The sequence below is a fragment of the Castor canadensis genome, chromosome 17 (genome assembly GCF_047511655.1).
Source record: "Castor canadensis chromosome 17, mCasCan1.hap1v2, whole genome shotgun sequence".
Taxonomy (NCBI): Eukaryota; Metazoa; Chordata; class Mammalia; order Rodentia; family Castoridae; genus Castor; species Castor canadensis.
In genome coordinates, this window is record NC_133402.1 from 57341324 (window position 1) to 57363935 (window position 22612).

General features: G+C 37.3%; 1 protein-coding gene across 2 annotated transcripts in view; it reads right to left on the reverse strand.

Moving 5' to 3' along the window:
* Positions 1–22612, reverse strand: part of Msl2 (MSL complex subunit 2) — a 31658-nt gene that overhangs the window by 5396 nt on the left and 3650 nt on the right. The gene's annotated exons all lie outside the window — the stretch shown is intronic.

The following is a 22612-nucleotide window of genomic DNA, read 5'->3' on the forward strand; positions in this document are numbered from 1 at the left end:
TACTATACTAGGGTTTCAACTCAGGCTCTCATCCTCTACCACTTGAGCCATGACCCCAGCCTTTTTTCCCTTCAGTTAGTTTTTTGATAGTATCTCATGTTTTTGCCCAGGGCCAGCCTTGGCCCTTATCTTCCTATCTACGCCTCCCTCATAGCTGAGATTACAGGAATCAAGCCTAGTCAAAATCAGTGTTCATGCTGAACACTGGGAAAAGGATATGAGCAAAAGAGACTTTGTCTTTGCCCTCATAAAACAAACTTTCTCCTTATTATGTGTTAAGATTATATTCTGTATATATTAAATCAAATCACTGTTAAAAACTCAATTCAATCTATTTCTTAAGATTAGGAAAATTTAAGTTACATATGTAGCTCAGACTGTATATCTGCTGAACTGAGATGCTCTGCACTTTATAAGACAGTCTTGACAGCGTTAATCGTACAAAAGCACCTTCACAGAATGTACAGTTTCAACCAGTTATTATACACAGAGACATACACATTAATCATAACTTCAAGGAAAAAGATCTAAAGGTAGCTACAATGAAAAAATTCATTTATTAAAAGAAAAAAGTAATATTCAACAAAAAAGCAAAAACATACAGTGGAAAGACTCATTTAAACTTACTACGGGAAAGAAAAATGGAGTGATACTGGACTCCAGTTCTTATGACAGAATTCAGAATAGCAATGGTCATAAACTACAGGTATCCTAAGTGCAGCAATATGGTATAAAACTGTAAGTGCAGGCAGGTACCATGGCTCACACTTGTAATCCTACCTACATACGAGGCCGGAGGATTACTTTAACCACTACAGTGGTTAAAATCAAACATACAAAGTCTGTATCAGAATGTAAAGTCTCAAGTCAAAAATCTTTCTTTCACCTTACTAAGAAGAGCAAACTATAAGTAGTATAAGGTAAATAGAGATTAGAGCAGAAAAATAAAAGATGAAACAGAAAAATCAATACAACCAAAGTGACTGTTTTGAAAGATTGACTCAGGCATGGTAGCATAATCCTATCACTAGGCCATAGAAAGATTTCAAGTTTTAGGCTAGCCTGAGCTACATAGTGAAACCCTGCCAAATAAATAAATTGAATAAATGGTGAACCCAAATTAAAATTACCAAGGGGAAAAAAAGAAAAAAGATCAGACACAAATTACCAAAATCAGTAATGAAAGGTCAGGATATCACAAGCACTCTACAGAAATTTAAGGGATTAAGGAAATACTCAGAACAAAATTATGCCTACAAATCTAACAACTTAGAGGAAAACAGACAAATTTCTAAAAGATACAAATGACCTATTCAGGTTTAAAAATCTGAATAGGGCTATATCTAGAAACTAAATCAGTCTGCTATATTCACTCCTCTATAGTGAGCACCATCAACCACATTCAGGTTTTTGGTTTCCTTCCCTTGCCCTATTCCTCCCATGCACAGTTTCCCTTAGTGTGACCTGTGTCCAATAATATTAATCCATTTGTTTTAGGTCTATAATCCACAGATGAGGGAGAACACGCGATATTTGGCCTTCTGAGCCTGGCTAACGTCGCTTAAGATGGTGTTCTCCAGCTCCATCCATTTACTTCGGAATGATACAATTTCATTCTCCTCTGTGACTAAATAAAAGAAAGTAGTAAAGAGGTCTGGTAGAGATGAACCAATGTGGGTTGCAACACACACGTACACGGAAGCAACGCCAGGAATCTCTCTGTATAGCAAAAACGCTATGTCTTTCTTTTATCTTATGTTTTCTCGTCAACAGAATCAGAGAATAAGGGTGGAACAGTTCTGCTCAGAGCAGGGGAGAAGGTGGCCGAATAATGTATACACATGTGAGTACATGTAAAAATCATTAAACTGAATCAATAAATAAAAATCTTCCTCAAAAACACAAAATACAAAAAAACTCTGGAGCCAGGCGCTGGTGGTTCACACCTGCAATCCTAGCTACTCAGGAGGATCACAGTTTCAAGCCAGTCTGGGCAAACAGGTCATGAGACCCTATCCACAAAAAAGGACCAGTGGAGTGGCTCAAGGTGTAGGCCTTGAGTTCAAGCCCCAGTACCACCCAAAAAAATAGAAAAAGAAAAACTCCAGGGGCTAAATGCATTCACTGGCAAATTCTAACAAAAGACAAATTTCTCTTTTTAAAAAATTTTTAAGTAACACCAAAATATAAAGGAAAAAATACTTCCCAACTCACCAAGACCTGTACTATATACCCTGATACCAAAACTACACTAAGAAAATACAGGGCTGGGTATCAGTGTAATCCTAGCTGAGATTGGGAGGATCAAGGTATGAGGCCAGCTAAGGCAAATAGTTCTTAGGACCCCATCTCTAAAATAACCAGAGCAAAATGGACTGCAAGTATAACTCAAGCAATAGAGTGCCTGCTTTGCAAGTGTAAAGTCCTGAGTTCAAACCCCAGTCCCACCAAAAATACAGATCAAAATCCCTCTAGACATAAAAATCAGTAACAAGACAATAGACAATATAGCAACATATACTCCAACACCTACTCAGAACTGTAAAAGAATATTTTTAATGGACTAAAAATAGAACTTCTTTAACCCCACAGCCAACACCATACTTTTAAAAGGTGAGAAATACTAAGTCACTTCCCTCCGAAGAACAGGAACAATGAAAGGATACCTACTTTTCCCACTTTTATTCAAAATTACACTTGAGGTGAGGGAGAGAGGGAGGAGGGACAACCAGGCATCCAGATGGAAAAAGAAGACAAAACTGTTAGTAACAAACTACACAATCCTATATACTGAAAATCCTAAAAATTCACACATAAAAACCATTAGGGGCTGGTGTAGTGGCTCAAAAATACCCAACACAAAAGCAGGGCTGGTGGAGTGGCTCAAGAGGTAGAATACCTGCCCAACAAGCATGAGGCCCCGAGTTCAAACCCAGTATTGCAAAAGTCACTACTAAGAAAATGAAAAGAGGTCATTCTTGTTTTCTCTCTAGAGATGACCCGCTTTCATTCTACTTAAAGTATATTCCTTTTCTATTAAAGTTTACTATCACTTTCACTACAGAAAAAAAAAAATTGAAAGAGTCATGCACACTTGTAATCAAGTGTTCAGGAGACTGAAGCAGGAAGATCCTAAGTTCAAGGCCAACCTTGCTACATAGCAAGACCCTGTTCTCAAGAAAAAAGAAAAAAAAGAAAAAAAGAAAAAAAAAAAGATGTGCTATATGCTGGGAGAAAATATTCCCAAATTACATACCTAATAAAGGGACATAATTATATTAACCAAAAAAGAAATCCTATGAATCAGTAAGACAACAATCCAATTTTAAAAGCAGGCAAAAGAGGCCAGGTACAGTGGCTCAAGCCTGTAATTCTCTAGACTCAGGAAACAAGAGATAGGATTTTGGTTCAACAGGATTTTGGTTCAAGGCCAGCCTGGGACAAAAAAAAAATTCAAGAGACTCCCTTATCAACCAATGGCTGGGCACAGTGGTACACGGCTGTCATCCCAGCTATTCAGGAAAGCACAAATAGGAGGATCAATATCCAGGCCAGCCTGGGAATAAAGTGAGGCCCTATGTCAAAATAACCACTGCAAGAAGGGCTAGAAGCATGGTTCAAGTGGTGGAGTGCCTTAGCCTAGGAAGTATAGGCCCCAAGTTCAAACCCCAGTACCAAAAGAGTACCCTTGTCTTAGATGTAGGGCAGACCTAAGTTTCTTCACGGAAGTGCACATAAATCAGTGCCCCTTAGTGATGGGGACACACAATGAGAAATGCATCATTAGGTGATTTCATCAGTGTGTGGACATCATAACGTGCTAACACAAAGCTACATGGCATAGGCCACTCAATGTGGCCAAAACACATGGTGAACACTGCACGAAGCTCCTGGTAGTGTTAACAAGAATTCTGTTTGATGCAAACTTTTTTTTTTTTTAAATGAGAAGGAGTACATAAAGCCGGGCATGGTTGACGTAAGCCTATAATCCCAACACTAAGAGGGCAGAAAAGAGAAGACTGCTAGTTCCAGACCAGCCTGGGCTACAACTGCAAGACTATCTCAAAAACAAAAAGTGAACAAAAAGTAGTACACTAAAATGATTAAAAGTGTGTAATACAGTACAGCATAGACACATAAAGCAGTAGTAGTCATTCTTTATTACTGTCAAGTATTACACACTGTACATAACTGTATGGCAACGTGGGTTTGTTGTGTCAGTAAACACACACGTTTCAGTTCCCTTATAATCTTCTGGGAGCACCAATGTATATGAGGTCAACCAGTGACCAAATCATCATGTAGCATGTGCTTTTCCATATGTGCAAGCACATACGTGTGGGACACACTTAAAAATGTAAAGTATAGCATTAAAAAAATTGGTTACATACTGAGAGGAAGAAGAGAGAAAAAAATGAAATGAACAGGGACAGGTATAGACTACTCTGAATTTAACTTATTTTTGTACATTCTACATTCAAGCCATGTTAATATCCCATAACTAACTTTTAAAGGAAATCTCTAAAAAGCAAATGCAAAATAAAATAACTATAATTTTAGATCAAATTTGATGGTATAATCATTTGGAGTATTTTGAATGACTTTTTAACAGAAGTGACTCAATTCTTGGGTCCCCATCGTTTTCAGTCATCATATTGGTGGTAGCATTAATAGTAATTGTAAGTGTGGTGTATAATGGGATAAAGTAAATGTTGATGTCTTGAGAATCTGAACATTTTTCTAAGCAGGAGGAAGAAAGGTGTAAGAAAAGCAGAAAGTTCTGTAGTCCTAAAATGAATTTCAATTGGATTTAATCAGCATGAACTCACATTTTCATCTTAAATATATGTATTTCTTAGCACACCCATTGAAAAGGCCTAAAACAAGCACTAACCCTAGGAGCAATGTATTCATATAATAGAACTGAAAAACAATTTCCTATTCAAAGAAATCAGAGCTGCTTCTTGAACAAATGGCTACCTGAAGTCTGTGACATGAATTCAAACAAGATTTTTTCTCACCTTGCTATTCTAGAAATCATGGATACTATAAATGATCTGAATTCAGCAGCAAACATAAAGAGGTTCCCACTGGCTCAGAAAAACCTAGCATGCATAAATGCAATGGAATTGAGCACATCTAAAATGTTGAAGTTAAGAGTTCATTTAAAAAAAAAGAAACAAAAATCAATTTAATCAAGTATTTGTCCTGATCTGACTATATAAACTATACCACCAAAAAACCAAGTAACAGACGAGAAGTTTCTCCTCACAGGAATAATCCAACTAATAAGTGAAGAATGATAACAATTCAAATATTACCATTTTGTAGGTCCTTATGATTTTCAAAGGATGCAATGCCTTAATCACATCACTGACCTTTTCACAAGTCATGTGAACCAAACCCTCCCCTAAACTACCAATCACCTTTAAGGACTCTATCCACCTTTGCTGTTCCGTGAGGTCACAGGAGAGAATGCAGGCCTAATGCTGAGAATGAGAATAAGCTAGAAAACAAAAAGCTCTCACTTGACTCCACCAATGCTGAGTTCTTGAGGACTCCTATTACCCAGCCTCATATTACCTACTAGGTTGCCCAACCACTCTCTAACATCTCTTTACTTCAGAATAAAGGCAGCTCCAGTGATGTGAGGAACAAAGATTCAGGGGCTTCTTAGCTAATATTATTAATCAGACACCTGGTATTTTTATCTAAGGAATAACCTTAATACAAATTAAAAAAAAAAAGGTAACATTTTTAAAGTTGTGCAAACGTATCAACATATCTTACCCTAGAAAATAAAAAAAATGGACAACCTGAGTCATTGGGAAATACATCATTCATTGGTAGACTTCACTCTATTATAGAAACTGATATGTTTTTGAGGAAAGGAACATGTTCCATAAAGCTTCAAACCAGACTTGCTCAAAATACATACTCAACAGCTTCAATAGTCAATGGACCATGCACAGGAGATCATACCTGTAATCCCAGCTACACAGTGATCCAAAGGATCCTGGTTTGGGGCCAGCTGGGGCAAAAAGTTAGTGAAACCCCATCACAATCAGTAAGTTGGTGTGATGATATGCATCTGTGCAACTATACAGAAGACATTAAATAGGAAGATCACATCTAGGCAGGCACAGGCAAAAACGAAAGACCCTGTTTGAAAAATAACTAAAGCAAAAAGGGATGGGGAGCACAGCTCAAGTGGTAAAGCACCTGCCTAGCAAGTGTGAGGCACTGAGTGAGTGCATGAGTGAGTGAGTGTGTGTGTCTGTGTGTAGCTCATGACAAAAAATGTTCTCACTGCACTGCCTTAAATTCTTAATTTGAGCCAGGCACCAGTGGCTCACACCTGTAATCCTAGCAGGAGATCAGGAGGATTTTGGTTAAAGTCAGCTCAGGCAAGAGAGACCCTATCTGGAAAATACCCAACACAAAAAAGGGCTGGCAGAGTGGCTCAAGTGGTAGAGTGTCTACCTAGCAAGCATGAGGCTCTGAGTTCAAACCTCAGTGCTGCCAAAAAACAAAACAAAACTGCACTACTTCACATAAATTATCTTCCTTTACTAACAAATTCTAAATGAATTTGGTACTTAATGTGCCCTATTAAAACAAATTATGTGATACTGACCCTAATAAGACTTAAATATTCATTTCTTTGATTCTCATGCCAGAGATTGAACACATGGCTTTAAACATGCTGGCAAGTGTTCTACTACCACCAAGCTATGTATGTTCCCAGTCCCAATTCTTCATCTTTATGCCTCACCTAAAAAAGAAAAAAAAAAAGTTACCAGCCAGGAATTGTGGCATACACCTGTAATTCCAGCTTAGCGTGTTGAGGCAGGATTTCAAGTTCCAGACCAGCCTGGGCCACACCTACATAGTGAGACCCTGTCTCAAAAATTTCTTTATTCTCCCTCTTCTTAACTTTTCCCTTCTTCAAGTCAGCCAATTATAATGTGAGACTTAAGAGTTTTAGAATACATACTGCTGGGAATTTCTGGGAATACCTGACTGCCGATAATGAATTTTCTAAGATACTTACTGCCAGAGTGTTAATGTTCTTACTTTTATAAAATTTAAATATGAAACTTTCAGATAAAAGCAGAAACACTGTAATTAACCTCTATATACTCACCACCCACAATGAGTAACTATCAAGACTATACCTCATTTGCTTCACCTACCTACCTTTTATTCATGTATTTCAAAGCAAATCCTACACATCACTAATTCACCTCTATTTACACAAGAGCATGAATCACTACAAAACAAATCTCCTGTGTAACCATGATGCTATTACAATTTTAATTTTTATGTTATTTTTTGTAGGCCTAAGAACTGAACCCAGGGGCCTTAGGATGATAACTAAGAGCTATACCACTGAGCTACATCCCCAATCCTACATAATTTTTAAACCAGATTTAATGTAAGAGCTGGTGGAGTGACTCAAGTAGTAGAAGAGAAAAAAAATTTAAAGCCGTAGAAAGGAACTTTATTTCAGCTATCAATAAACTGGGAGTGGGACACAGCTGCTCACACTTATAATCCCAGCAACTAGAAAGGCTGAAGTAGAAGGATCAGGAGTTCAAAGCCAACTTGCACTACCATAGACTCTTGTCTCACAAAAAAAATTAATTTTATATGTATATTATATACATCTAAATACATACATAGATATAGACATACAAATATATATACCCATCATAGATTGGACATAGAGTACTCATGTCATTGCTTTTCCTGCTTTAATTATGCCAAAGCTAGCACCTGGATTTGCTAGCATCCACCCTCGTGCCTAGCCCTGACAAGAATCACCGCCAGCCAGCATCAAGATTTGCAGAGCAGCCCAAGTTTGAAAGAGACCCACAACACCAAAGTAAACAAACTGCAATTACCTCTCAAGTAAGTTTTCCCCGTCAGTGTACAGGGATAGACAATCCTCAGCATAACAAGGACATCGTTACTCTGCGCAAACTCAGTTTTAACTACGTAGCTGATCTCAATTTTAAACACCTAAAGTATTAATTCAGTCCTTCAAAGCACCATACTCACAATTCTATATAGACATGCAGACTACCAAATAAATTATGTCAAAATCATTTCTGTAGCGAAGATTTCTTTTTTTTGATTCTCCATTCTATCAGTGAGGTATTTGACCCCATGAATATTTCGAGCAGGTTACTGGGAGAAACTAAGTTTGGGATGGCTAAGAGAGGGGCATTAATTAATGAATTAATTAACTAATTTAAAAATACATACATACATACATACATACTGTAAAGGGCCACAATGCTTATTTAGCAAAACTTGTTAATGACTAAAAATGATCCTGTGAACACTGGACCTGGCAACAATAACCCTAAGATGGCAAAACCGTAACAGGATAAAATGTAACATAGGCAAATTAAACATAAACAACAGAGAGACCAAAGAATCAAAACCTTAGTCTGGCCTGCTGGAACACATCTGTAATTCTGGCCACTCAGGAAGTGAAGACAGGAGGATCGGAATTCAGAAGATTGAGAGGTTCGAGGCCAGCCCAGGCAAAATTTTGAAACCCTACCTCAAAATAAAATGCAAACTGAAAAGGAATGAGGGCATGGCTCAAGTGGTAGAAACTTGCCTAGGATGAGTGAGACCCTGGATTCAGTACCAAGTACTAAAAAAAGAAAAAAGAAAAGCCAAAACCTTCTTTTAAAGTTTATGTGGAAAAGAAGTGAAATAATCAAAATAAAATTAATTTCAGAAAAATGAATACTGATTCAAAGAGAACTGGTATGCATGTTCTACAGAAAAACTGAATAAATTATCTCAACGGTGGCCCTTTAACAACACTGCACCATGTAATTCCAAGTCATAGGCACAGAAAGAGCGTTTCTCAAAATCGTAACACTCTGTCATCAATATCCTTTCTCCAAAACTGTCTTGGTCATGCTTCTATTACAGCAAGAACTGCTTCATCAATAATCTCAAATAATGGCAATAATTTCACATAAACCTTATTTGTTGTTGAGATGACATGTGAGGATCATATGAAGAACATCCTATGCCACTAACAGAAGGGCTGAATATGGCTCAAATGACAGAGTGCCTGCCTAGCAAGCCTGAGGCCCTAAGTTCAAAACCCCAGTACTACAAAAAAAAAAAAAAAAAGCATGATGCTAACGATTAATACCATCCTACTGCTACATGCCTATAATCCTACCTACTCAAGAGGCAGAGATCAGGATGAGCATGGTTCGAAGCCAGCCTAGACAAACCGTATCTCGAAAATAACCAACACAAAATAGAGCTGGTGGAGTGGCTCAAGTGGTAGAGAGAATACCTGCCTCAAGTGGTAGAGCATCTGCCTGGTATGTGTGAGGCCGAGTTCAAACCCCAGTACCACAAAAAAAAAAAAAAAAAAAAAAAAAGAAAAAGAAAAAATCAACTCAAGTAAGCCTTGTCTCCCCTCAGTTTGCTCAAAATGCACTTTATACTCTCTCCTATTTTCACTGCCCACTAGGCCTTAGTCAAGGCCACAAATTTTTAACCTCTGGAGGTACTGAGGCTTTGAATTCAGGGCCTCATGCTTGCCGCACTCTATCACGTGAGCCACATCCCCTTTTTGCCTTCCTTATTTCTTGAATAGGTTCTCACTTTTATGCCTGGGCTGACCTGGACAGCAATCTCCCTTTATGCTTCCCATCACAGCTGAGATGACAGGCATGCACCACTACGCCCAGCTTTTTGTTAACTGAAATGGATTCTGGAGAACTTATTCCTGGAGTTGACCTTGAACCAAGATCCCCCAATCTCTGCCTCCCTGGTAGCTGGGATTACAGGCACAGTCACTGCACTCAGCCACTTATCTCCATGTCTTTAAACAACTGTTAGCACATAAGTTGGTACCTAATACAGGTATGATGAATGAATCATAAAACATTAGACTTGGGAGTGACTTTAGAAATCAATCTGTTCCCATGGCCTCATTTTTTTTTTCGGTATTTGGTTTTGAACTCAGGCCCTACACCTTGAGCCACTCCACCAGCCCTTTTTGTGAAAGGTTTTTTTGAGATAGGGTCTTGCAAACTATGCCCAAGGCTGCCTTCAAACCGCGTTCCTCCTAATCTCTGCCTCCTGAGTAGCTGGTATTATAGGAGTGAGACCTGGCTCCTTGGCCTCATTTTAACCAAGAAGCAGTTTCACAGATTACAGTACAGCTTTATGCTGGCAATGAGCTGAGCCTACCCACTCCCAATTTAGTATTTTTATTTATTTATCTAGCACCATCCCTACTTCTGCTTTTAAGTTTATAACAGCCACTGAGACAATTTTAACTTCTTTCCACTTAGCAAAAATTACTGAAAGTGAGCCACAAAATCAGTAACTAACCACAACATACAACACCTTCTTGGGCAAAAAAGAAACAGGAACAGGCAGGCAACAACAGAAGTGTCTAGGGAAGGAGAGTGCAAAGGGGAAAGTGGATTCTCAATAGGTTTGTGTGAGGAAATTCTTACTGCACAGAAACTGCAGCTGGAAGAGCCCTGCCTAGATTCTTCTATACACTGACCTCAATTTTTCAGGTTAATCCAAAATGTTTCAAATAAATATATATGCTATAAAGCATTGTACTATCTTCTCTGTGAAAGAGAGCCCCAAAATAAACAAAGGTCAGCCTACATACCAGTCCAAGAATTCACAACACTAGTATTTAGTGTATACTATTCTACTCTATGTATACTATACATATAGTATTAAATATAGATGCATACATAGATGTGTATATGTCATATATAATACATACATGTGAAACACGTACGATATATTTTGTATAATACATATAAAACAAGTATGTAAAGATTAAATTCATGATTAGGCTAAGCTAGTTTCCATAATTGTTCTATCACTTCAAATAGCATTTACTTATTCACATATAAAACTGATTTATAACATTTATTCATTTATAAAATGTTCTAGTAAGACCAATAAAATGATGCTGATAATCCAAATACACCATTACACCCTGTTCTTCTTATGGTGTGAGAATAACTATAGTACACTGAATCTGAGTCATAATCCTTTCAACACAGATTCAGACTCTAGCTATATAAAGCCAAGTATTAAAAGAGGACAATTCTCTCTCCCACTTGTGTCCAAAGTCTGAGATAGAGCCTGAACTATAATCCAATCCAATGACCTAAATATTATCATTCTTTCTTTTCCAAATGAAGAGTTAATTGTTAGGCCATCTGCATTTAACACAACATTTCTCCTGGGTCCAGGCATGGTAGAACACACCTATAATCCCAGCACTCAAGAAGCTGAGGTAGGAGGATCATGTTCCAGGTCAGCATAGGCTACCTAGGCATACCAAGACCATGTTCAAAAAAAAAAAAAAAAAAAAAATCCTTTCTCCATCACTTATTAAAGCTGTAGAGTATGTTTCTAAACAATAACTACTAGGATAGCTTCTTGATACATAAGCAAATATACTCTGGATTGAGTTAAAAAGGAAAATTACTATACCATGACAAGATTGTATGTATCACTCAACAAATGTACACAAGTAAATTAAGTGCCCTTGGACAATTAAAACTGGGTTTTAAAAGCTTATTTTCATTCTAGCAAAACCTGACTGTAGTTTTTAGCAGGCATATGTTGAAGTCAAAGCCTCTCAAAAATCTCATTAGGTAAATTTCATGATTATGGTGCCCCTATAAAGAAGAAACATCTCAGTTAAACAGAGATTAAGACCAGAGAACCCTCCTAAAACAGCACAGTTTTACTCTTGGTGGAGCTTCCTAGACCAGAAAAACAGACCAGGTCTGTTTTTTCTTCAAATTTCTGATTGAGAAGCACTTGAAATTTATTCCTTTAAAATTATACCCACTTTATTTTAGTAGTAATCCAAATAACAAATACATGCCTCAAAAAAATAAGAACCTAAAATGTTCAAATAAAGTTTTAAGAAATTGTTAGTTCTCTAATTAAATAGTCTTGCAGCAACGACCAGCACAGCATTAGCCCCTGTAAATACCGCTAATCACGTGGACTCCACAATCCTGTAAATTCTTTTCTTTAAAATATCTAACATAAATAATTTCAATATGCCAGAAAAAGATGTTTTAATTTTTAAAAAAGGAGAATATGACAACCATGTATTAGTCATTAAAAATGGTAATACAGAGTAGAGCATTTTCATCACTTGACCAAGTAATTATTTTTCGTGCGTGTGTGTGTGTATGAGAGAGAGAGACAGAGAGAGAGACACACACACAGAGGAGGAGAGGATTTTTTAAAATAGGATATAGCTCTGGAGCCTTCAACTCCTCCAGCCTCTGCCTCCCAAGTGCTGGGATTACAGGCAGACACCACCATTCCCTCCTTCCAATAATTATTTTAAAGTTCACTGTATTACTTTAAATAACTAAGTACTACTACACTGAGACCAGTGATAGATAGCTAAACATATATGCCAATTTTACAAGGGAGTGATAGTCAAGAAAAAGAACAGTTAAACACTATAATTTTAAAAGCATGAAAATTACTTAAACTAAATTGTTTACTTAACAATGTTAAAGACCCAGAGTTTAACTTTGTATTTCTCTGGTTAATCTAAAACTGACAAAATACCTTCTGGTACTCCAGGTGATAAAGCAGTAGTTTATATAAGGTACAGACTAAACAAGCAAACACTCAACACAGATTATTAATTGGATGAGGTATAACTACTTTTGCCCTCGACATGTTCATAAACTGGAGTCATGCCCCATTTCATGTTCTAGTAAGAATTAAAAGGAGAATGCCAGACACCATTTATCTTAATAACGAAGCAGGGGGAGGACTTTTATAGTATTTGTGGTTACAAAGCACTTCTGTAATAGTCCATTATTTTAATACTTTAGCAAAGCCAACAATAATTGCTCATGAAATTATTACCAATAAAATAAAGGCTATTCAATTAAATGCAATTAAATTGATCCATAACTGGACAATCAATAAATCTAGATGAAAATTTCTCAAAGTGGCGTTCCATGGAAGTGGATTTCCTTTTTTACCTCCTTGGAAAGTCATCCCAAAATACATTAGCATCTTTAAACTGAATGCTATAGCTGTCAAGAAACTTAACACAGCACTGCTTACACTTATTGGCACACACCTTTTTTTTAAATGTGTACCTATTAATCTCACACAAATATTCCAAGACAGCAATACTACCATCCGTCATCTTAGGTGGTCTACTTCACATCTGACTTGGTACCTGACGATGGTGCCCAGGAATGTGTATATTTTAGAAAGAAAGTTTCCCAAATTCTGATACACAACCAGATTTAAGAACCATTTGTTAAGGTTTCCAAGATACTAGATATAGATACTTGGGCCTTTTTTTTTCCCTTTCCCCCTTTTGGCCTTAAAGCAATTTTTCACAATAACAAGAACTCCTGGGGATTTTCTAATCATTTCATCATAAGCAGAAAATGTGATGAAATTATTTTAAGTATTTTCTGCTGAAGCCATTTTAAGAAGGGAGTGGGGAAAGAGGGAGAACGGAGGGAATGAACCAAACCCGGGTACATTGTGTACTACAAGAAAACCCGTATAAAACTATTACACACTAATAAAAACATTTCTAAAAAACCATTTTAATCCGCATATGTAAGATTATACTATAAAGTTCAGTTTAATAAAAACACAAAGGCAAATTCTGACTTTCCACTAACAAAGACCGACATTTTTGTAGGGGGGTAGTCTGGAGTCTGAACTCAGGGCTTCACTCTTGCAAAGTAGGCACTCTACTGCTTTAGCCATACCTCCAGTCCATTTTGCTCTGGTTATTTTGAAGATGGGGATCTCTTGAACCATTTGCCTGGGTTGACCCTGAACTGCCATACTCCTAATCTCAGCTTCCAAAGTAGCCAGGATTACAAGGGTGAGCCACCAGCTCCCAGCAAGGACTGACATCTTGTTTGCTCTAAATTACATTGTTTTAGAATTTATTTTGGGTATGTGTAATCCCAGCACTTGGGAAATCTGGAGTTCTGAGACCTGCTGGGATCACATAGCAAGACTGTATATTAAGTAAATAAATGAATGAACGAACGAATGGCTGGAGATGTGGCTCAAGTGGTTAAGCATCTGCCTAGCAAGCTCAAGCCCCCAGGTCCACATCCAAGTACCACCATAAATAAATAGAAAGAAAAAGAAAATTAAACAATCTCCCAGTAACTCAACCTCACCCCAAAACAAAGCTCAAGAATACTTATAATGCAAAATATATTAACAACTAAGTAAAACCTTACTAACAAGGTAGAACACTATCTGGTATCCAATCAAAATTAGCCAGGCATACAAAGCATAAAAATATAACCCATAATGAGCAGAAGCAAGTCATAGACCTAGAAATGACACAGGTGATAGAATAAGTAGACAAGAACATTAGGAATAAAAATTATGGCTGTAATCTGTGCTTGAATGTTTTGTTAAAATGTTTTATGCACCTAATAACAGCTTCAAAATACATAAAGCAAAACCTAATAAAACTCCAAAGAAAAACCTCAATACTATTCTCTTAATAACTGAAAAAACTAAAAGAAAATCAATAATGATATTGATGATCTGAACAAGACTATTAACTTGTGAAAATGTTTTAACTGACCAGAAACACTGTGAATAAACAATTGTCCTCTGACTGACCAACAAGATAACATAATGCTGATTACATTATCCAGGTTAACAAGGTTTCACAAAGTAACTCAGGTAACATTAGAATTCTATAGTTCTAAACAATGTTGCAAACATAAAAAGGGGTCTTCATAAATCCTGTTTCTCAGGATTATAAACCCAATACAACAAAGGAGCAGGTAAAGGGGGGGAAAAAAAGGTGACAAAGGCTGCATATGACCAAAAGTAAAAAACTAACCTTAACACTTGCCCAAAAGGGGGAATAAAAACCTTTTTAAGTCCCATCAATGATGCTATGCCATGAGGTAATGTCAACCTATTGTAGCATGGCTGAACAATTTCCCAGAAAGCACCTAAAATCTGGACTTTTATGTAAACTCTGTATTTTGAAACACTAACCATCATTCAGTAATCATCAATTCTTCAAGTTCATTTGCTCATGCCTGTAATCCCAGCTATTCAGTCGGCAAAGATCTGGAGGATCATGACTGCCAGGCCAGCCCAGGCAAAAAGTTAGCAAGTCCCAATCTCAATCAAAAACCAGGCATGGCAGTAGGTTCCTGTTAGCCCAACTATATAGGAGATAGGTAGGAGGAGTGGCCTGTGGACAAAAAAACTTAAGATCTTATCTGAAAAACAAACTAAAAACAAAACAGGGCTGGTAGTGGGCTCAAGTGGTAGAATGCCTGCCTAGCAAAGCTAGGTTCTGAGTTCAAACCCCAGTATTGCCAAGAAAAAGTAAAAAAGGCCAAATTCACAAGCAAATTTCTGGGGTATTTTGTTTTGTTTTGTAGACACAAGGTTCTCACTATGTTGCCCAGGCTGGGTCCTAAACGCTTAGCTAGGCCTTCCAACCAAGTAGCTGGGACTACAGGCACCACACCTGGCTTAAATTTTGTCTTGGATACAGCAACTTCATTTTAGAAATGAAACAAAAAATTAAATAATTTGTCCAAGTCACCAAGGCAGATAATCCTATCTGGCCATATCTAAAAATACTATGAAAGTAGACACAAAAATCCACTTCTACAGAAAACAAACTAGGATACTGCTATAACAGGTAATTTAGTAAAACTTAACGCAGAAAAGATATGAAAACTGTCTTCCTGGCTGGTGGAGTGGCTTAAGTGGCAAAGCACCTGCCTTATAAACATGAGGCCCTGAGTTCAAACCCCAGCATGATCAAAAAAACATTTATAAAATAAGAAAGTGTCTTCCAACCATTGAGGGACAAATTTTATCAAAGGCTCTCTGAATTGTTCCAGAAGACTAAACTCTCACCATGAAGAATAATCTAGTAATCTACCTAGTGAAGACATATGTAAAAATTAACTGGTGAGTTTAAAGACACCATGAAGAGATTCCGCAAACATCCCACACCTACTGATGGTACTACACTGATACCCTGTATCATAGCCTGAATATATCCCGTCACAGGTTGAATAATTAACTTAGAGGAGAGTCAGAAATTCGAAAGTCATCAGAAAAAAAAGCCTGAATTTGAATAGTTCCTTCTAATCCTAGATTCCCATATTGTCTACGGCCAAAGTCCCAAATTTCAATACATTAGGCACAGATTTATTTATTTATTTTTTCCTCTTTGGTAAATATTTTCCTTTTTTTTTTAAAATTTTTATTTTATTCATATGTGCATACAATGTTTGGGTCATTTCTCCCCCTTACCCCCCCCCTCGCTACCTGGCAGAAACTATTTTGCCCTTATCTCTAATTTTGTTTAAGAGAGAGTATAAGCAATAATAGGAAGGACCAAGGGTTTTTGCTGGTTGAGATAAGGATAGCTATACAGGGAGTTGACTCGCATTGATTTCCTGTGCATGTGTGTTACCTTCTAAGTTAATCCTTCTTGATCTAACCTTTTCTCTAGTTCCTGGTCCCCTTCTCCTACTGTAGGCACAGATTTAAACTTCAAGGGAATGATTTTCAGCAGGATTACTACATGAAAAGCCTTTAGGTTATCCACTGGACCCTCCAACCCCTCTTTCAGCATGCTTTTAACTGTTGCATAATTTTAACAGCATTCAACTTTGCCAGGAAGCTTAATTTATTTCCAAATATGAGTCTAGATATTTTAAATGCACATTTTTCTATGGGCGTATAATAATAAAGAAAACAGACAAATGCTAACTGATAGACAGCAACAGTCAGCACACAAACGAAATGAGACACAAACAGCTTGAAAAAAAAAAATACATTCCAACGCTACAAAGATTCAAGGTCTCTGGGATAGAAGAAAAGGCAATGAATGAAAACACTATAATTCTACTAAGGTTTTATGGACCAAGTAAGAGCAAGCAAAATGAGACAAAGGGCCAGATATACAGTAATTAAGGTTAAAAAAATAGAAATAATTCATTTCCTGACAATGGAATCAAAAAAGGTAGTTTTATAAAAAGAACAAAAAGCAGTGTAACAGAAACTCAATGGCCATGGAGAAAAGTCTAAGGTGGCTGTTGGACTCAAAAGCCTAAGAAAAATTAGAATAAAGATTTTAAACATCAGAGCTGGGCATGGTGGCCCATGTCTGTAATCCTACCTACTTGAGAGCTGAGATTGGGAGGATCCAGAGTCAAGGCCAGATCAGGCAAATAGTTCACAAGACCCCATCTCCAAAAATGACCAAAGCAGAATTTGCTGGAGGTGTGACTCAAGCAGTAGAGCACCTGCTTTGCAAGCTTGAAGCCCTAAGTTTAAACCATAGTCCCAACCAAAAAAAAAAAAAAAAATTATTACTTTTTAAGACAAAAAAGACAAAATTTTACGAAGTACATAACAAAAACAAAAGTTGCCAAGTGTATTCTAAGAGTCATCTGAGAGGAGTCAAGACAGTAAGGCATAACAAATTAGTAATTAACAAAATACTGATCGAATGTTATTGATGCATACACACAAATGACAAAACTGAAGTGCATAGAAATGTGGAGGACTAGGATAGGTAGGAAATCCAAAAGTGTTTTATGTCCCCACTGCAGAGGAGCTAATACAATAACCTTAAAAGGACAAGAGGTCAATATGGGAAGGTGACCAGCAAGCAGTGAAGAGGTCAGGTAGAGAGGAATCAATTCCGGTTGTAATACACTTGTACATGGAAGCTATGCTAGGAATCTCTCTGTATAGCTATCCTTATCTCAACTAGCAAAAACACTATGTCTTTCTTACTATTGCTTATGTTTTCTCTTCAACAAAATTGGAGGAAAGGGCAGAACAGGTTCTGCCTGGAAGCATGGGGGGTGGGGGTGAGAGGGAGGGGGCAGGGAGCAGGGAGGAGAAATGACCCAAACAATGTATGCACATATGAATAAATGAATAAAGAAAAAAGAAATGTGGAGGACTAGCTGTTCAAATTAACTTGAGACTGAAAATCACAACCACAACTTCAGAAGTTGTTGTACTGCATCAAATCCTACATAAAATTATTTCAAAATCAAAATTTCCAGGGAAGGGCATAAAATAAAAACTTTAGAATATATCTTTCCTAACCACAGACCCCATTACATTTCCTTGCTAACCTCAACCTCCAGGCATCACCAATTGTTTCAACACTGTCCAATCCTTCTCTTCACAGGCCCACACTAACTACTCTAACTCCTACCTTAACTGCAACCTCTTCCAAGCACCTAACCCTAATCTCTCTCTCAAACTCCAGTAACATTGCTAAAAATCCCTGAAGAATTTTATTTTTTAAGAGGCAGAGTCTCATTATGTGACCCAGGCCGGCCCTGAACTCCTGGGTCCAAGTGATCCCCTTACATCTCAGACTCTAATAGCTGGGTCTACAGGGCTGCACCACTGCCTCCAGCTCTTTAAAGAGTAACTGGCTGTCATTTTTAAAAAATTCAATTTACTTTAACTCTTTATGCCTTCCCAAAATCAGTATCCTCCCTGATTCCATTGCTCATATGAAAACTGAGTCACCTTTTGACCTCTTTTAATTTTTTTCATGCATTTGTATTAAAGTGCCAGGCTTTGTCAGTTCTTCAACACAACTCCATACATTTTTATCAAATGAAAGTGCCTGTGAAAGCACTGGGCTAGATATGTTTATAAATCTAACAAGAGCCAGGAACCAGTGGCTCATCCCTGTAATCCTAACTACTTGGGGGCTGAGGCTGATATTGTCAGGACTGAGGTTCTAGGCCAGCCCAGGCCTGTTTCCAAAATAGCCAGAACAAAATGGACTGGAAATGTGGCTCAAGAGGTGAAAGAAGTGCCTGCTTTGCAAATGTGAAGCCAAATTCAAACCTCAATCCCATCAAAAAAAAAAAAAAAAAAAAGTAGTAAATATCTCATTTAATTCACTCACTGGGAGATAAGCCCAACCATGACAAAGCACAGCAAAGGGAAGAATTAAAATGTTATAACCATTAAAGATGATGAAATTTCCCTTCAATTATCTTAAGCTGTTCCCTTTCACTTCCTCCACCTCCTTCAGGTCTCTAATATGGATACCTCTGTTAGTCTTTCACAACTGGGTTTCCCGGGCTGGTTGAGTGGCTCAAGTGTTAGAGCGCCGGCCTAGCAAATGTGAGTCCCTGAGTTTAAACCCCAGTAACAGGGAAAAAAAAAAAGCAAAAACCTCATAATTGGGTTTCCCCCTACTCTAAGAAGCTCAAATACATATTTGACCCTAAAATTAATCTTCTCTTAAACAGAATTTCAGTAACATCACTCTCTTACTTAAACATTGTTTCTCAAATGTTTATAGTGATTTGCAACTGTCTTTCCATCAAACTATATGATTAAAATACAGATTACAAGCCTCTTCCCACAGAGATTCCAATTCCGTAAGTCTGACATGATTATGGAGAATCTGAATTTTAACAACCTGTCAGGTGATATCAATTCACATAGCCTACCCAGCACACTTGTAAGCAACAGGTCTACAGTTGGGTGAACTCCTTAGCCTGGCACCAAGGCTTCCCAAACAAAAGGCCCCTAAAGTAACCACTACAGGGTAAGGGCTCTCCTATAAGGAATCTTAATTGTTAATAAACTTAATTTTCCAATGCCTACACAAGCTGGCTGTTCTCTCCTCAACCCTTACGGAAAAGGTCCACCAACTAAACCATTCCTCTTGGCCCAAGTCTCGTAAGTAAGTCTTATCAGACTGAAACTCTTTCTCCTGTCTAATTCTACAATACCCTATAGCATGCCTAAAACCATTATTTAAATTAGCACTATTGTTAGTTTTTCTGGTGGTTATATCCTACTCAAAGGACTGTGGATCTAATAATCTCCTTCAGCACCCAGAATACATTTAAGGAGTCCTTTCCCAAAGGTAGTATCTTCTATAAGCCCAAGCAGAAATAATTACTTCAGAACTTTTAGAATACTAAAAGGAAAAGTTATAAAAAGGCAAGCTTTCTTAGAATAATCAAGCAATTAAATGTATATGAATAAAAATATGTGTCAAGAAAAATAGTAACTAAACACTGTTCTTCCTTACTAGCCTACAAAATAAAGAATTCTTCTCAGATCAGAGACAACATACACTAAATTCTGCTTTAACACCAACTGATTTGCTTAAGCTTGAACCAAAGAACTATTCAGAAACAAATTATATGGAGGGTTAATTTCTCAAATTGCTACAGGTGCAAAAAATGTTAACTTGCAAGTTTTCAATCATGATACTTTTACTCCAACATTTACCCCAACATTTCTCCAGTAATTACTGGTTTCCTTAGGTTTTCCCCATAAGCCTGAGCAATATATGAGCTCTGGCCATTATCTTCCTATGCCAACATCTAGAATATCATAAATGATTCAGAAAGATTAAATAAGTGAAATAACATCTTCAAGATCTAAGAACTGACAGCAATTCTCCTAAGGTGACACACAAAATTGCCAGTAAGTTTATGAAAAAGATGTTCAACTTCTCTAATCAGGAGATGCAAATCAAAGCCATAATGAGTTATCACCTCACCCATTATGACAGCTACTATCAAACAAAAAATCACAAATGGAGGAGAGAGTACTGGAAAAGCAGAATCCATGTGAGTAGGACTGCAAAGTGGCACAATCATCATGGAAAACCATGTATGGAGAGTCCTCCAAAACTTTACTCAAAAAATTAAAACACAGCTACCACATGAACCAGCAATCCCTCTTCTGCGTATATATTAGTTCCAAGATCCCTAGCGGATAAATGAAACCAGAGTACACAGAACCTCTCCATGTTTTCTAATATATATCAATAGTAAAGATTAACTGATAAATTAGACACAGCAAATCAACAAACTAGGACAACCGTAATCATATACTATAATAAATTATGTGACTGTGCTTTCTAAAAATATTTTATTGTAGGAGCTAAGGGTATAACTCAGCCACAGAACAGATGCTTAGCATGTACAAGGCCCTGGGTTCAAACCCCAGAAATTGCCAGGTGTCAGTGGCTTACAATTATAACAAATACAGCTACTTGAGAGGCAGCGCCCTGGCATAAAATCGGCCAAACACCATCTCAATCAACAAGATGGGCATGGTAGAACACACCTGTAATTCCAACTAGGCGGGAGGCAGTACATGGAGCATTGTGGCCTGAGGCCTGTTTCTGGCAAAATCTGGAGACCCTATATGAAAAATAACTAAAGCAAAAAGAGGTGGGGGCATGGCTCAAGTGGTAGAGGCCCTGAGTTCAAACCCAAGTACCATTAAAAAAGTACCCATAATAAGTCATTGTTCTGGTCACTGTTTCTGTGCCCTAGAAAGAACAGTAGTTCTCTGGAGTACTGCTATCCAATTCACTAGATGCTTCAGAAGGTTTAAATATACAAAGCAACTGAAAAACAAAACAATGACATCGAAACCTGTAATTCTAGTCAATAATCTAAATTTGACAGTAACTGACTTGACAGTGCAGTCTCTTCCCTCACCTGCTTCTACCTTTCTCTACTTCTGTGCAAAGGTGGGATATTGAGCCAGTGAGTCTGTTCTTGTGAGTTTAAGGTTTCTTAAGCCACTTAAAAATAAGACCACACATTAACACAAGTCTGGAGAAACAGAACAGAAAAAGGAAAATGAGGCAAAAAGTTAAAGCAACTTGTGTACACAGTAAGAAGAAAAGTAAAAGCTTAAGTTTAGCTACAAAGTGTGTAAGGTACCTATCATTTAAAAAAAAAAAAAGCCCTACCTGCCAAGTTACTGGAAAGGAGAGGTGGTGAAACAGGAGGAGCCCAAGAATGTACAATAAATAAAATTTTCCCTAAGAAGTTTATTATATACCCCAGAATAATAAGCTGGATATAAAAACGGCATTGAAAAGATTTATAAGTACCTTATTTATAGAGGTTGAGAAGACAAAAAGAACTTGTGCTGGAATGAGTAAGAAAGAATTCACTGAAGAAGGGAGTTGATGAATTAGACTGTTAGAAAAAGGCAGGAGAAACTCCAGGGAACAAAGGTAAGTAATGAGGAAGATATAAAAAGCATACTGTAAAAGGCGAAATGTCAACTTAGCTTAAGTAGAAAAACTGTATGAGAGCACAGTTAATTAAACACAAAACTAGAAAGGCAGGGCTGGGTCAAATGTTAGAGGATCTGTTAAACTCCTTACTTATAGTCCCAAAATAGAATGAAACTTTATTTTTACATATTTGTTAGTTTCATAAAATAACACTGTACATGCATGCTTTAATTCCACATGTTTGCATTAATATGAATGAGTTTATGACACTGAGGACAGTCCCTAATAAAAGAATAAATGCTTGAGCTGAATTCACACAAGTGATAATCATTCTCATTCTCTAACCATGATCTTTGGAGTTAAAAAAAAAAAACCTCAAACTACATCCCTATTACTAAAATGTTATGTCAGCTATTCAGATACTAGGTTTTGTTTTTTTGTGGCTTTTTTTTTTTGGTGGTACTGGGGTTTGAACTCTGGGCCTCACACTTGCTAGGCAGGCACTGTACC